Here is a 13,847-nt window from a genome sequence, read left to right as displayed (position 1 = left end):
GGGACCGGAGGCCGGGGCTCGGCCCCGGAAAGCACAGCTAGGTGAGTACAACTAGGTGAGTACACCCGTGAGGTGGGGGGCCTTAGGGGTGAGTGGACAGCGCTCTGGGGTTGTAGATCTAAGGGCCCGGGTTCGATCCCCGGCAGAGGCAGAAACAAATGGGCAGTTTCTTTCACCCTGATGCATCTGTTCATCTAGCCGTAAATAGATAAATGGGTGTTTGACAGCTCCTACGGGCTGCTTCCTGGGGATGTGTGTTAGAGAGAAACATATGTAGTAGACATAATAGAGGAAAATATATTGGTTAGAATGGCGGGGACCAAGAGCAAATAGCTCGATTCTGCAGATATAAATAGTAAGTCCAACCTAGGAAGGTTGAGCCTTACTCTACAAGCCCTCCTCCTACAGCTCTAGAACAACAGTCACAAGTGACTCGACATACTTATTACTTTGTATCCCACTATCCTGTAATTAGGGGACCAAGAATCAGTGTAGGACTTCTAGGGCTGTGGGACACTTAGAGATAGGTTACGTAAATTAATACGCACGCTCATGGAACAATATTTATGACAAAGGTATGGTATATAATTATAGGTGTGAGAAAAAAAAGCTGAAACCCACTTTCCTAGGCCTAGTAGAGCATATATATGTACTATATTAGGCCTAAGTTAGCGTAAATTGGACCTAGGATTGCTAGGACAGATCCATTTAGTTACATTTCCAACTTGAATGCAGCCGACTTGATAACAGAATGTCATTTGGGATAATTCAATACAAAATGTGAACACTCAAGGGTCCTATAGTACACATTGGGACGTTTGGTCGAATAATGCTATAATTACTATCACTTTAGGAGGATAGACTGAATTATAGACACATGGAAAGCTGTGTCAGAATTTGTTTATACCTTGACATTACAGTATTTGTGATAAGGAGTATGAACTCTCTCCGAAGTGTGTGGGTGTAAGGTGCCATCGGTGACTATACCAGACCTTGGCTCCCAGCATCAACGTCCCCGCGGCCCGCCGCCACCAATATTATCAACTATTTACACCTTGTGTGGGAACCGACCTGTGAGATTTATATTTATTTAATTTATATGAATTTATATTTACGTTAATTTATATACTTCGATAGCAATTTGTATAATGATAAGTGGACTGTATTTCTGCAATAATCTCATAATCTCACAAATCGATCCTCTACACATTAGGGGGGGGGGGGGTTTATTAGTTTATATATATGCAGCCAATCAAACTACAGTAATAGCTACATACATTGATGAGGTTCCTTATCTTATAGTACAGCAGGTTAGTCCACCAGGTATAACTAGGGTGTAGACACCAAATTATCCTCTTTGAGGTAGCTTCCATATCACCCAGTAACTGGTGCACAAATCTTGCATCCTCGTCTTGACCTGTCAAAAGTGCGCTAGCTGTGAAGCCAGAATCCTATATATGACAAGCTATATCAGAGAAAACACTATACAGTACATGGAACATGAAGACCTGGCTTAATTACCTTTAGTTTGAGGCGATTTCGCGATCTAACCGGGTCACCCTATATCCTGACATTAATGGCCATAAATGAATGATAAACGGGTTTCGGATAGACTTAACTTGAATTGTAGACATCGTGTTGGAGATGGTACCTTTGGTTTCCATAACACTACGTCCAAGTAAAATTAACAGGAGCCGTATTTGCTCCCGTGTGAGCCTCTGGTCTCAATATAAACAATGGCTGTTTAACACTCCATTCCATTGACGTTACTGGCCGACATTGTCCAGAATGATAGGAGCCGAATTTGCTCCAAAACGTCTCGGAGGTGACACAACCATGGCTGCCTCCTTCCTCACTCACGCCTGGCCTACTTTGTCCACATGTCAGAAAGTGATAGAAGGGTCACATTTACTCTACTTTAATATTGATAATTAAGTTAATTTATATAAGATGTTTTTATGATGGTAAAGTCCAAAGACTAATGTATTTAAGAATAATTCCCAGCAAAATAGCTGGTGAATTATAATAGTATGTGGTGATGATATCCCGTTTTCTTTAGACGGAAATTCCACTACAAGTTACGTTTTCTATGGGTAACTTGTTGGTAATACAGCTATTATCTGTATGATTATTAAATGGTGTCGGATTTTCCGACATAATTCCCCAGGGGGCTGCTCACGGGTCGAAGTCCTCTTTAGAACAGACGAACACCGATACTCCTCCTTCGAATTATAGTTAGTAATCACACATTTGTGCGTCTGTTCGTACAGGACGGATGTCCCGTACTAGAGTTGCAGGGGTTAGAAGTCTAATGCGATTTCATTTCCCTGTCAACTCTTGAAAGGCTAATATTCAAGCCTTATTACATATTATTTAACCCAGAAGACTGAATGTGATCAAGTACTACAGTCAAGTATGATTCAGGAACTGCAGTGAGATTAGTGACATTAGATATAACTTGAAGTTTCTTCAGGTAACTGGTCACTGATATATAAACACTGAGGCCCGTGGAATACATCTTGATTAAATAATAAATGTATCAAATCAGTCATCAGATTTATTGGGGTTTAATTTAGTTAATTGATTCAGAAGATTGAATAGCTCATCATTAAAGTAAAGTATGGTTCTGAGACAGCAGTGGGTTCAGTGACATTGGTCGCAGTGACTTGTAGCTGTTTTAGGCTACTGTTCACTGATTTGCCACTGAGGCCTCATGAACTCATCTCCAGCTTTAAATGATGATACTAACATCAACCTCTGTTACTATAGTCAGCTGTAATCTCCTTAGTATAATGCTACTGGAGAAATATAATCAGCTGACAAATTTAGATTTCTATTGGTATTGTTTATCTGCAGGCATAGGTCTCCTCAGGCTTGATACTGGGCCTGAGAGTAATTTACCTCCTGCAGAGTTTAACATGGTTATGCCCTGATATTTAGTAGGGCTACCAATGAATTGATGGTAGTAGTCTGTCCCCACAAGGACAGCCATTTGGCATTTGATTTGCTCAAATTTACCTGCAGCTGCTTGATAATAGCTTTCCAGGTCAGCATAATCAACTTGAGATTGTTGTGACAAATCTTCACATTTCTTGATCTGTCTTGTTAAATGGCCTTTAAGACCTGCAAGGGTTCTTTTCATTCTCCCTGCATTATCCATACTGGCTCGTTGGTGAAGCCTTGTGGGACTTGTACTTGGGCTGCTCATAATACTGAACAAACACTGATGGTAGCCTAGGGTAAATTCTAAACTCACTAGGCAATAATCCTACCTCTACTAGAGGTTAGCACTTAAAATTAATACACATTATATATATACAATCATACACACTAATGATTTGAGTGATAAACCAGTGTCACTGGAAGTACCTTTAGGTTAGCTCTTCTATATCACCCTAGGATGGTAGAGACACTAATTAATCACTCAAAGGTGTAATGATCATAAGTAAATTATTATATATACAACTCAACTCGAGTTGATAAAAATTACACCCAAAATAGGGTCTGGACCAATCATTAATGGTGATAGATTATTGAATATAGTACAACTGACTATGGTAATAATGGGACTAGGATGAACGATAATAGTTCAACTAGTCAATGGTTAATATCCTACCCTGTTGTGGGTTGGCAATTAGTAAATATTATATTGAGAACACTAGTGCAATATATATTAAATAATTCTCTATTTGGAGAAATAATATACACAATTATTGATAATAGCCTCTTAATTAGCCTCTATGAAACTTCTAATATTATCTAGAAGTATTAAATGTTATTAGTGACCTCGCGAAATAAAGTCCACAAAATTCGTAGATAATCTCTCGCGAAATGTAACACCACGAAATCCGTGAACAATATCGCGAAGACACAGTCACTAATTAGGCTGGCTTCTATATTAGCGCTGTCATTTCACGAAATAACACGCCACCAAATATCTGTGGGTGTGCATGAAACCGCTGATGAGGCAGATCTGAACTGAGGGAGGCTCCTGAGCTCCCTCGAGGCTACGCTTCCGTCTTTGACTGGCTGGCCTTTGTTTAAATAACACTGCACTAGTTTATTTAATGAATCCACTGGTTAACTGGTTCATCCGGTACTAAGATGACCAAATGTGGGTTCAAAGGACCGAATATTCCGGTTCCGAAGGTCCAAATAATTCGGTTTCGAAGGACCAAATAATGTGGGAACCGACCTGTGAGATTTATATTTATTTAATTTATATGAATTTATATTTACGTTAATTTATATACTTCGATAGCAATTTGTATAATAATGAGTGGACTGTATTTCTGCGATAATCTCAATCTCACAAATCGATCCTCTACACATTAGGGGGGGGGGTTTATTAGTTTATATATATGCAGCCAATCAAACTACAGTAATAGCTACATACATTGATGAGGTACCTTATCTTATAGTACAGCAGGTTAGTCCACCAGGTATAACTAGGGTGTAGACACCAAATTATCCTCTTTGAGGTAGCTTCCATATCACCCAGTAACTGGTGCACAAATCTTGCATCCTCGTCTTGACCTGTCAAAAGTGCGCTAGCTGTGAAGCCAGAATCCTATATATGACAAGCTATATCAGAGAAAACACTATACAGTACATGGAACATGAAGACCTGGCTTAATTACCTTTAGTTTGAGGCGATTTCGCGATCTAACCGGGTCACCCTATATCCTGACATTAATGGCCATAAATGAATGATAAACGGGTTTCGGATAGACTTAACTTGAATTGTAGACATCGTGTTGGAGATGGTACCTTTGGTTTCCATAACACTACGTCCAAGTAAAATTAACAGGAGCCGTATTTGCTCCCGTGTGAGCCTCTGGTCTCAATATAAACAATGGCTGTTTAACACTCCATTCCATTGACGTTACTGGCCGACATTGTCCAGAATGATAGGAGCCGAATTTGCTCCAAAACGTCTCGGAGGTGACACAACCATGGCTGCCTCCTTCCTCACTCACGCCTGGCCTACTTTGTCCACATGTCAGAAAGTGATAGAAGGGTCACATTTACTCTACTTTAATATTGATAATTAAGTTAATTTATATAAGATGTTTTTATGATGGTAAAGTCCAAAGACTAATGTATTTAAGAATAATTCCCAGCAAAATAGCTGGTGAATTATAATAGTATGTGGTGATGATATCCCGTTTTCTTTAGACGGAAATTCCACTACAAGTTACGTTTTCTATGGGTAACTTGTTGGTAATACAGCTATTATCTGTATGATTATTAAATGGTGTCGGATTTTCCGACACCTTGAAGATGTAATATTTCACAAATGCCAGTAAATATATCAAAATATAAATACGTGAGACCTAGAACCAAGAGATCATATTTACATTTATAACTGTATATGGCGGCGTCTCCATACACGAAGGAAGGCAATGTGGCACCTCACACCTGTATGGACGTATGGCTGTGTATACACCCGTGTATACTTATACTGCTACTTTACAGAGAAGGAGTATATGTACTCAGCTATTCAAGCTCTACAGTGAAAATAGATAATTTCACATGGCAGAACAGTGTCACTAGTTATTATCAAGATAAGCCTACGAGTAAAATACAGGGCCTAAATTGACCACAATTTACAGCCTAACTTTGAATAAACGAAGCAAAATGTATAGCCTAACCTAGTCACAACACACTTTACTGTGTAGTACTGTGCATTCACCATTAAAAACAAGGACAAAACGCCATGATAAGGGAACGCTTTGCTAGGTTAAGTTATCATAGGTTAACCAATGCAGGCGATGAGTCACAATAACGTGGCTAAAGTATGTTGACCAGACCACACACTAGAAGGGAAGGGACGACGACGTTTAGGTCCGTCTTGGGCCATTCTCAAGTCGATTGTATGAATCGACTTGAGAATGGCCTAGGACGGACCGAAACGTCGTCGTCCCTTCACCTTCTAGTGTGTGGTCTGGTCAACATAGGTTAACCTAGGTCTAAAATAGGATCAGGCTATTTTAGGCTATTTATAGTAATAAGATCATAGACTAGTTTAGGACAAAATTACCATAGGCTGTAACACCGCTCTTTTGTAACACCACTATAATGGATACTAAACTAATAATGTACACACTACTTATCCTGAGTAACACTTCCCCATCGGTTGCACTTGGGCAACACTGCTATCGAACACGGTAATGTGAGCTGACATATGATGGTTACACCGGAACCAAAGGTACACTGCCAACAAAAGGAAATGTTAACCCAGGATTAAATACGCTGCCACCATCTGCCTTTGACCATTGAGACTATATCAAGCAACGAGGCAAGAAACATTGCTTGACTTGGAGAGTACTTTCTATGACTGTCATTAATTATGAAAATGGTTGTCAGCCACTATATCCAAAAGGCTAAGAGGGTTCAACAATTGACACAGACGGGAAATTTAACATGAGTTTATTAAAGACCAAAATTATGTCAATCACCACTTATAAATCCTACTCTAACACTGGCAAAAAGTTAAGAAATTTGGACATGGAACAAAACCTCAGAGATCACCACATTATCTTAAGACCTCTGTCTCTCCCTGGCTGAGATGTTCTTCACAGCCCTCTCTGGACCCCGGTGTCCGACACTCTGTCCTTCCTAAGTCCCTACAGGACCTCTATATACAACCCCCACAGGGGGGGGAGGAGGGAGATCTGCTGTTGCTACCTACCCCAAGAATGTAAGAGATCAGCCACACGTGTACAAACACTCAAGAAATATTTCAATAAGCTTGTTTGACATTCACCATACACTCTTCAAGAGAGGAGTTATTAATTACGTGTGTGACTGACCTCTGACCTGGCCAAAAGGGGGAGATCCAGGGATGTTTACACATAAGAATCTGGAGTCTAATTCCCTTGCATGAAATATTACATACTTGAAACTATGCTGACTAAGACTAACCCAGGAATTTTTTTAATCAACATACAAGATAAACCGGAGGTCATATGGGCTCATAGGCTACGTTAACGAAGGCCAGCCAACTGTAGGGTAGGTTAGTTACGTTAGGTTAGACTGTGTTAGACTGGGCTAGGTAAGGTTTGGCTGCATTAGATCTAAGTATCAAAACAGATTCAATGGAAAAGAAAAAAAAAAGAAAATTTATGAAAATGTAACAGAAGCCGAGCATGAGTATCACCATTCCTATTATGTTCGTTCAGGGTCACGGGTGAAAGTCGCCTGTCTGTAGGCCGAGTTTCGTCCCAACGGCCCTCGCCAAGGTTATCTCTATGTGACTCGGAACGAATCTTACTGTTAAAATATTTACAAAACCTTGCGCTTCAAGCAAAATGTTAATTGGACACTTTAACCCACTAACGAGCGAACATAATGTAGTCTACTCTAACTTAAACCAAGAAATCTAACTTCATAATGTATAAAGCGATGATGGTATAATCCCTATAAATGGCTGATACTCCACTAGGACTCCGTTAACAACAATCACATTCAGTTAACAGCCATCACCACTCGATGGTTTTCCAATTTTTCACAAACAACAATCAGTTGTAACAGTGCGACGAAGGTTTCTAAGATCCAGTGTTTGTAAACTTGAGAACACCGGCTCGAGCGGCGGAGACCCCAGGTTGGTGATGGGGGTGGGGGGGGGGTGAAGCGGAGGGGGAGGATGGGGGATGAGGGATGGGCAGGGGGGATGGGAATGGGTAGGGAGGGAGGGAACATTGTGGTGATGATCAGGGGGCGGCTCAAGGGTACCAGGTAAGACCACTTTTTATTCTCACGCCCACATCTACACTCTCATATTAACACCTACACTCTTATACTTACACCTACTCTCCCATATCCCCCATCTACTCTCTCACCAACACCCCCTACACATATAATCCTACACCTCCACTCTCCCACGTACACTCTCCCACCTACACACTCATACCCACTGGCTGCCAGATACCCAAACAAGCCATAAGAGGCGAGACAATGCTGTGTGAAGCCTACGAGCAGCCCACGCCCTCCCACCGTCTATATCTAGAGAGTAAGTGTAGAAATGGTCATCTTTTGACAAACCTCTCCATAAAGTGGCATCAATCACTGCATAACAAAGATTAGCTGTTGTTGCTGCGTAGGTGCGTTGGGCCGGATATGGCACTATGATCTGCTGGCTGAGCTTTAAGTACTGGGTATCTCAAGTTCCATCTTTTACAGCTAAGGACTGTCTTCAACAACGTACCCCAAGGGTGATCCTAAATGGAACAAATCTGAATGCCATTCAACTGTTGGCAGTGTACCACAGAGCAGTGTGCTTGGGCCTTTGCTGTGAAATGTCTTCTTCGACGATCTAATAATACACCTCATTCCTAGAACTCTAGCCTATGCTGATGTTTGCACTCTAACCTTTACATATACAATTGGAAATGCCAGTTGTAACGAGGCTCATTAATCACAAATTACAGCAATTTCTTCCTAGAGTAAATGAGGACAGGTTACATTTGCTGGACCTGGGACAAGCATACTGACAGATGGAAAACATCTAGTGCTCGGTAACGAAAATGACATCTTGGGAATGAAGTTTGACTCTTTAAAGACAATGAAGAGCCAAATATTAAAAATAGCAAATAAAACAGCCGAGAAACTTACAGTTCTATGAAACATTTCATACCTTCTCGACAGCAGAAGGTAGAGCTCTCTAGAGTGAAGTACTCTCTAGTGTTCTCTAGAGTGGAGTACTGCTGCACAATGACAGCCCCTTTCAAAGCTGGAAAGAGCGTGCAGAGATCCTTTACTGCTAGAATCCACTCAGTAAAAAATCTAAACTAGAAAGACCGACTAAAGAGCCTAAATCTGTATTCCCTTGAGCGCAGGCGGGAGAGATACATAATAATCTATACGTGGAAAATAATTGAGGGGCTGGTCCCAAACCTGCACACAGAAATAACATCACATGAGACCAGAAGACATGGCAGGACGTGCAGAATACCCCCGTTGAAAAGCAGAGGTGCAACAGGTACTCTGAGAGAGAACTACATCAACATCAGAGGCCCGAGACTGTTCAACACACTTCCGCTACACATAAGGGGCATAACTGGCCGACCCCTCACAGTGTTCAAGAGAGAACTGGATAAGCACCTGCAAAGGATACCTGATCAACCGGGCTGTGACTCATACGTCAGGCTGCGAGCAGCAGCGTCCAACAGCCTGGTTGATCAGTCCAGCAACCTGGAGGCCTGGTCGACGACCAGGCCGCGGGGACGCTGAGCCCCGGAAGCACCTCAAGGTCAAGGTCAAGGTCAGCAGGGGTTGCAAAACTTTCAATGAAGCACATATTCGCTCCCATCTTGAGCATGCACGGTTCTCAGGCATGGCCGGCTACCCTCTATCATTTATGCGAATACTAGACAAAGTAGAGCACTTCGGGAGAAGGTTCATCTCTAGTCTTGACCTAATGTAGTTAGACTGGTCAGCACATCACAGCCCTCAACACTGGAGAGCGATGTTGACGGACTTACTGTTATGTATCAGGCCAATGTTCTCAAGGTGCCGTATCTGGCCAAACTTCGTAGACAAGCAGAAGTTGGCAACCACAACACAAGACGCTCGGTATTCAATAACCTCATGATGGTTGTCTCTTTCTCAAGAATATCAACAATCATTACATTCCTTGGCTGTCTCGTATCTGGAACATCTTCCCTCAACGCACAAATACCTGTGAAACTACGTCAAGCAACTACACGGAGCCTCTGACTTCGTGTAGGCTTCCGCTTCATCTAGTAATAAAGTTTATTCCACCACATCACTTTCTAGTGTATTCCATTCACTAACTACTCTGACACTGAAAAAGTTTTTACTAATGTCACTGTGGCTCATTTGGGTACTCAGCTTCCACCTGTGTACCCTTGTGCTGTACCACCCGTGTTAAATAATCCATCCTTGTCTACCCTGTCAATTTTCCTGAGAGTTTTGTATGTGGTGATCATGTCTCCCCGGGCTCTTCTGTCTTCCAGCGACGTGAGATGTAGTTCCCTCAGCCTTTTCTCGTAACATGCCTTTTAGTTCTGGGACTAGTCTAGTGGCATACTTCTGAACTTTTTCCAGCTTCGTCTTGTGCTTGACAAGATACGGTCTCCATACTGGGGCCGCATACTGCAGGATTGGTCTTACATACGTAGTATACAAGGTTCTGAAAGATTCCTTACACAGGTTTCTGAAGGCGGTTCTGATGTTAGCCAGCCTCGCATACGCCGCCGATATTATTCTTTTGATGTGGGCTTCAGGAGACAGGTTTGACGTGATATCAACTCCTAGATCTTTCTCTCTGTTCGTTTCGTAAAGGACTTCATCTCCCATTCAGTATCCAGTGTCTGGCATACTATTTCCTTCACCAAGTTTCATTACCTTACACTTACTTAGGTTGAACTTTAGTAGCCATTTGTTTGACCATTCGTTCAGTTTGTTTAGGTCATTTTGTAGCCTCATACTATCTTCCTCTGTCATAATCCTCCTCAAAATTTGCCTCATAATTTGTGTATGTGTATGTGTGTGTGTGTGTGTGTGTGTACTCACCTAGTTGTACTCACCTAGTTGTGTTTGCGGGGGTTGAGCTCTGGCTCTTTGGTCCCGCCTCTCAACCGTCTCCAGTGTGTGTGTTTGTGTGTGTGTGTGTGTGTGTGTGTGTGTGTGTGTGTGTGTGTGTGTGTGTGTGTGTGTGTGTGTGTGTGTGTGTTCACCTATTTGCACTCACCTATTTGTGTCTGCAGGATCGAGCATTGACTCTTGGATCCCGCCTTTCGAGCATCGGTTGTTTACAGCAATGATTCCGGTCCTATTTCCCTATCATACCTAGTTTAAAAATTATGAATAGTATTTGCTTCCACAACCTGTTCCTTAAGTTCATTCAATTTTCCCAATACTCTCACGCTAAAAGAAAACTTCGTAACATCCATGTGTGTGTGTGTGTGTGTGTGTGTGTGTGTGTGTGTGTGTGTGTGTGTGTGTGTGTGTGTGTGTGTGTGTGTGTGTGTGTGTGTGTGTGTGTACTCACCTAGTTGTACTCACCTAGTTGTGTGTGTGTGTTTGTATGTGTGTACTCACCTAGTTGTACTCACCTAGTTGTGTCTGCAGGATCGAGCATTGACTCTTGGATCCCGCCTTTCGAGCATCGGTTGTTTACAGCAATGACTCCTGTCCCATTTCCCTATCATACCTGGTTTTAAAATTATGAATAGTATTTGCTTCCACAACCTGTTCCTGAAGTGCATTCCATTTCCCCACTACTCTCACGCTAAAAGAAAACTTCCTAACATCTCTGTGACTCATCTGAGTTTCAAGCTTCCATCCATGTCCTCTCGTTCTGTTACTATTCCGTGTGAACATTTCGTCTATGTCCACTCTGTCAATTCCTCTGAGTATCTTATACGTTCCTATCATGTCCCCCCTCTCCCTACTTCTTTCTAGTGTCGTAAGGCACAGTTCCCTCAGGCGCTCTTCATACCCCATCCCTCGTAGCTCTGGGACGAGTCTCGTTGCAAACCTCTGAACCTTTTCCAGTTTCATTATATGCTTCTTCAGATGGGGACTCCATGATGAGGCGGCATACTCTAAGACTGGCCTTACGTAGGCAGTGTAAAGCGCCCTAAATGCCTCCTTACTTAGGTTTCTGAATGATGTTCTAACTTTTGCCAGTGTAGAGTACGCTGCTGTCGTTATCCTATAAATATGTGCCTCAGGAGATAGATTAGGTGTTACGTCCACCCCCAGGTCTCTTTCACGCGTCGTTACAGGTAGACTGTTCCCCTTCATTGTGTACTGTCCCTTTGGTCTCCTATCTCCTAGTCCCATTTCCATAACTCTACATTTGCTCGTGTTGAATTCTAGTAGCCATTTCTCTGACCATCTCTGCAATCTGTTCAGGTCCTCTTGGAGGATCCTGCAATCCTCATCTGTCACAACTCTTCTCATCAACTTTGCATCATCCGCAAACATCGACATGTAGGACTCTACGCCTGTAAACATGTCGTTAACATATACAAGAAATAGAATTGGTCCCAGCACCGATCCTTGTGGTACTCCACTTGTTACTGTTCGCCAGTCCGACTTCTCGCCCCTTACCGTAACTCTTTGGCTCCTTCCTGTTAGGTAGTTCCTTATCCATTCTAGGACCTTTCCCCCCACCCCCGCCTGCCTCTCGAGCTTGAACAGCAGTCTCATGTGCGGTACTGTATCAAAGGCTTTTTGGCAGTCCAGAAATATGCAGTCTGCCCAACCATCTCTGTCCTGTCTTATCCTCGTTATTTTATCATAGAATTCCAGAAGGTTTGTTAGGCACGATTTCCCTGTCCAGAACCCATGTTGATGTTTGTTCACAAACCTAATGTTCTCCAGGTGTGCAACCAGTCGTAGCCTAATTATTCTTTCCAGTATTTTACAGGGGATGCTTGTCAGTGATACAGGTCTGTAGTTAAGTGCCTCCTCCCTATCTCCTTTCTTGAAGATCGGCACGACATTTGCCTTCTTCCAGCAACTGGGCAATTCTCCTGACATAAGTGACTCATTAAAGATCATTGCCAGAGGCACGCTGAGGGCCTGTGCTGCTTCTTTTAGTATCCACGGTGATACTTTGTCTGGTCCAACTGCTTTAGTTGCATCTAGAGTTGTCAACTGTTTCATTACCTCCTCTGCTGTCACCTCTGTATCTGATAGTCTTTCATCTAGGGTAACCCCTTCCAACAATGGGAGCTGCTCAGGCTCGGTAGTGAACACTCCATGGAAACTGGCATTCAGTGCCTCGCAGATTTCCTTGTCACTTTCAGTATATGCCCCCTCTGTCTTCCTTAGTCTTGTCACTTGGTCGTTCACCGACATTTTTCTTCTTATATGACTGTGTAGTAACTTAGGTTGTTTTTTCGCTTTGATTGCAATATCGTTCTCATAGTCCCTTTCCGATGTTCATCTTATGTTAATGTAATCGTTCCTAGCTCTGTTGTATCTGCTTCTGTTGTCCTCTGTTCTTTGTCTTCTGTACTTCCTCCACTCCCGCCTGCTGGCCATTTTTGCTTCCTGACACTGTCTATTAAACCATGGGTTATTATATTCCTTCTTATTTTTTCCCTTTACCGTTGGTATAAATCTCTCTTCGGCCTCTTGGCATTTCTGTATGACTAGGTCCATCATATCTTGGACTGTTTTTCCTCTAATTTCTTCCTCCCACTGCACTTCACCCAGATAGTCCCTTATCCTCTTATAGTCCCCTTTCCTGTAGTCAGCTCTCCTTTCCCAGATCTCTTGTCCCATGGTCATAAGTTTGAATTCCATCATGTAGTCAAAGACTAGGACACAATGGTCACTGGCCCCTAGAGGTATTTCATGCTCTAAATTCTCGATATCTTCTACGTTCTGGGTGAAAATCAGGTCTAATAGGCTCGTTGCATCTCCTCCTCTTTCCCTTGTGTCTTCCTTCACATGTTGTGTCAGGAAATTCCTGTCTACAACATCTACTAATTTTGCTCCCCACGTTTCGTCCCCTCCATGGGGATTCCTTGATTCCCAATTTATCTCTCCATGATTTAGGTCCCCCATGATCAGCAGCTTCGCTCTCATTCTGTGGGCTAGTGTTGCTGCCTTCTGCAGTTCATCTATACATGCTTTGTTGTTGTCATCATACTCCTGCCTGGGTCTTCTACTGTTTGGTGGGGGATTGTAGATTACCAAGATCACAATCTTCCTCCCATCTACTGTCAGAGTTCCATGTATGAAGCTTGTGCACTCATTGGTAACTCGATTTCCCAGGTCTTCAAACTTCCATTTCCGCTTTATTAGGAGTGCTACTCCTCCTCCCTGTCTCTGTGTCCTCTCTTTTCGTATCACCTGGTACC

General features: G+C 42.5%; 1 protein-coding gene across 1 annotated transcript in view; it reads right to left on the bottom strand.

Annotated features, from left to right (window-relative positions):
• Positions 1-13,847, bottom strand: part of LOC123769457 (protein O-linked-mannose beta-1,2-N-acetylglucosaminyltransferase 1) — a 234,757-nt gene that overhangs the window by 219,061 nt on the left and 1,849 nt on the right. The gene's annotated exons all lie outside the window — the stretch shown is intronic.

This window comes from Procambarus clarkii, chromosome 63, assembly GCF_040958095.1.
Source record: "Procambarus clarkii isolate CNS0578487 chromosome 63, FALCON_Pclarkii_2.0, whole genome shotgun sequence".
Taxonomy (NCBI): domain Eukaryota; kingdom Metazoa; phylum Arthropoda; class Malacostraca; order Decapoda; family Cambaridae; genus Procambarus; species Procambarus clarkii.
This window is presented reverse-complemented; position numbering and strand designations above follow the sequence as displayed.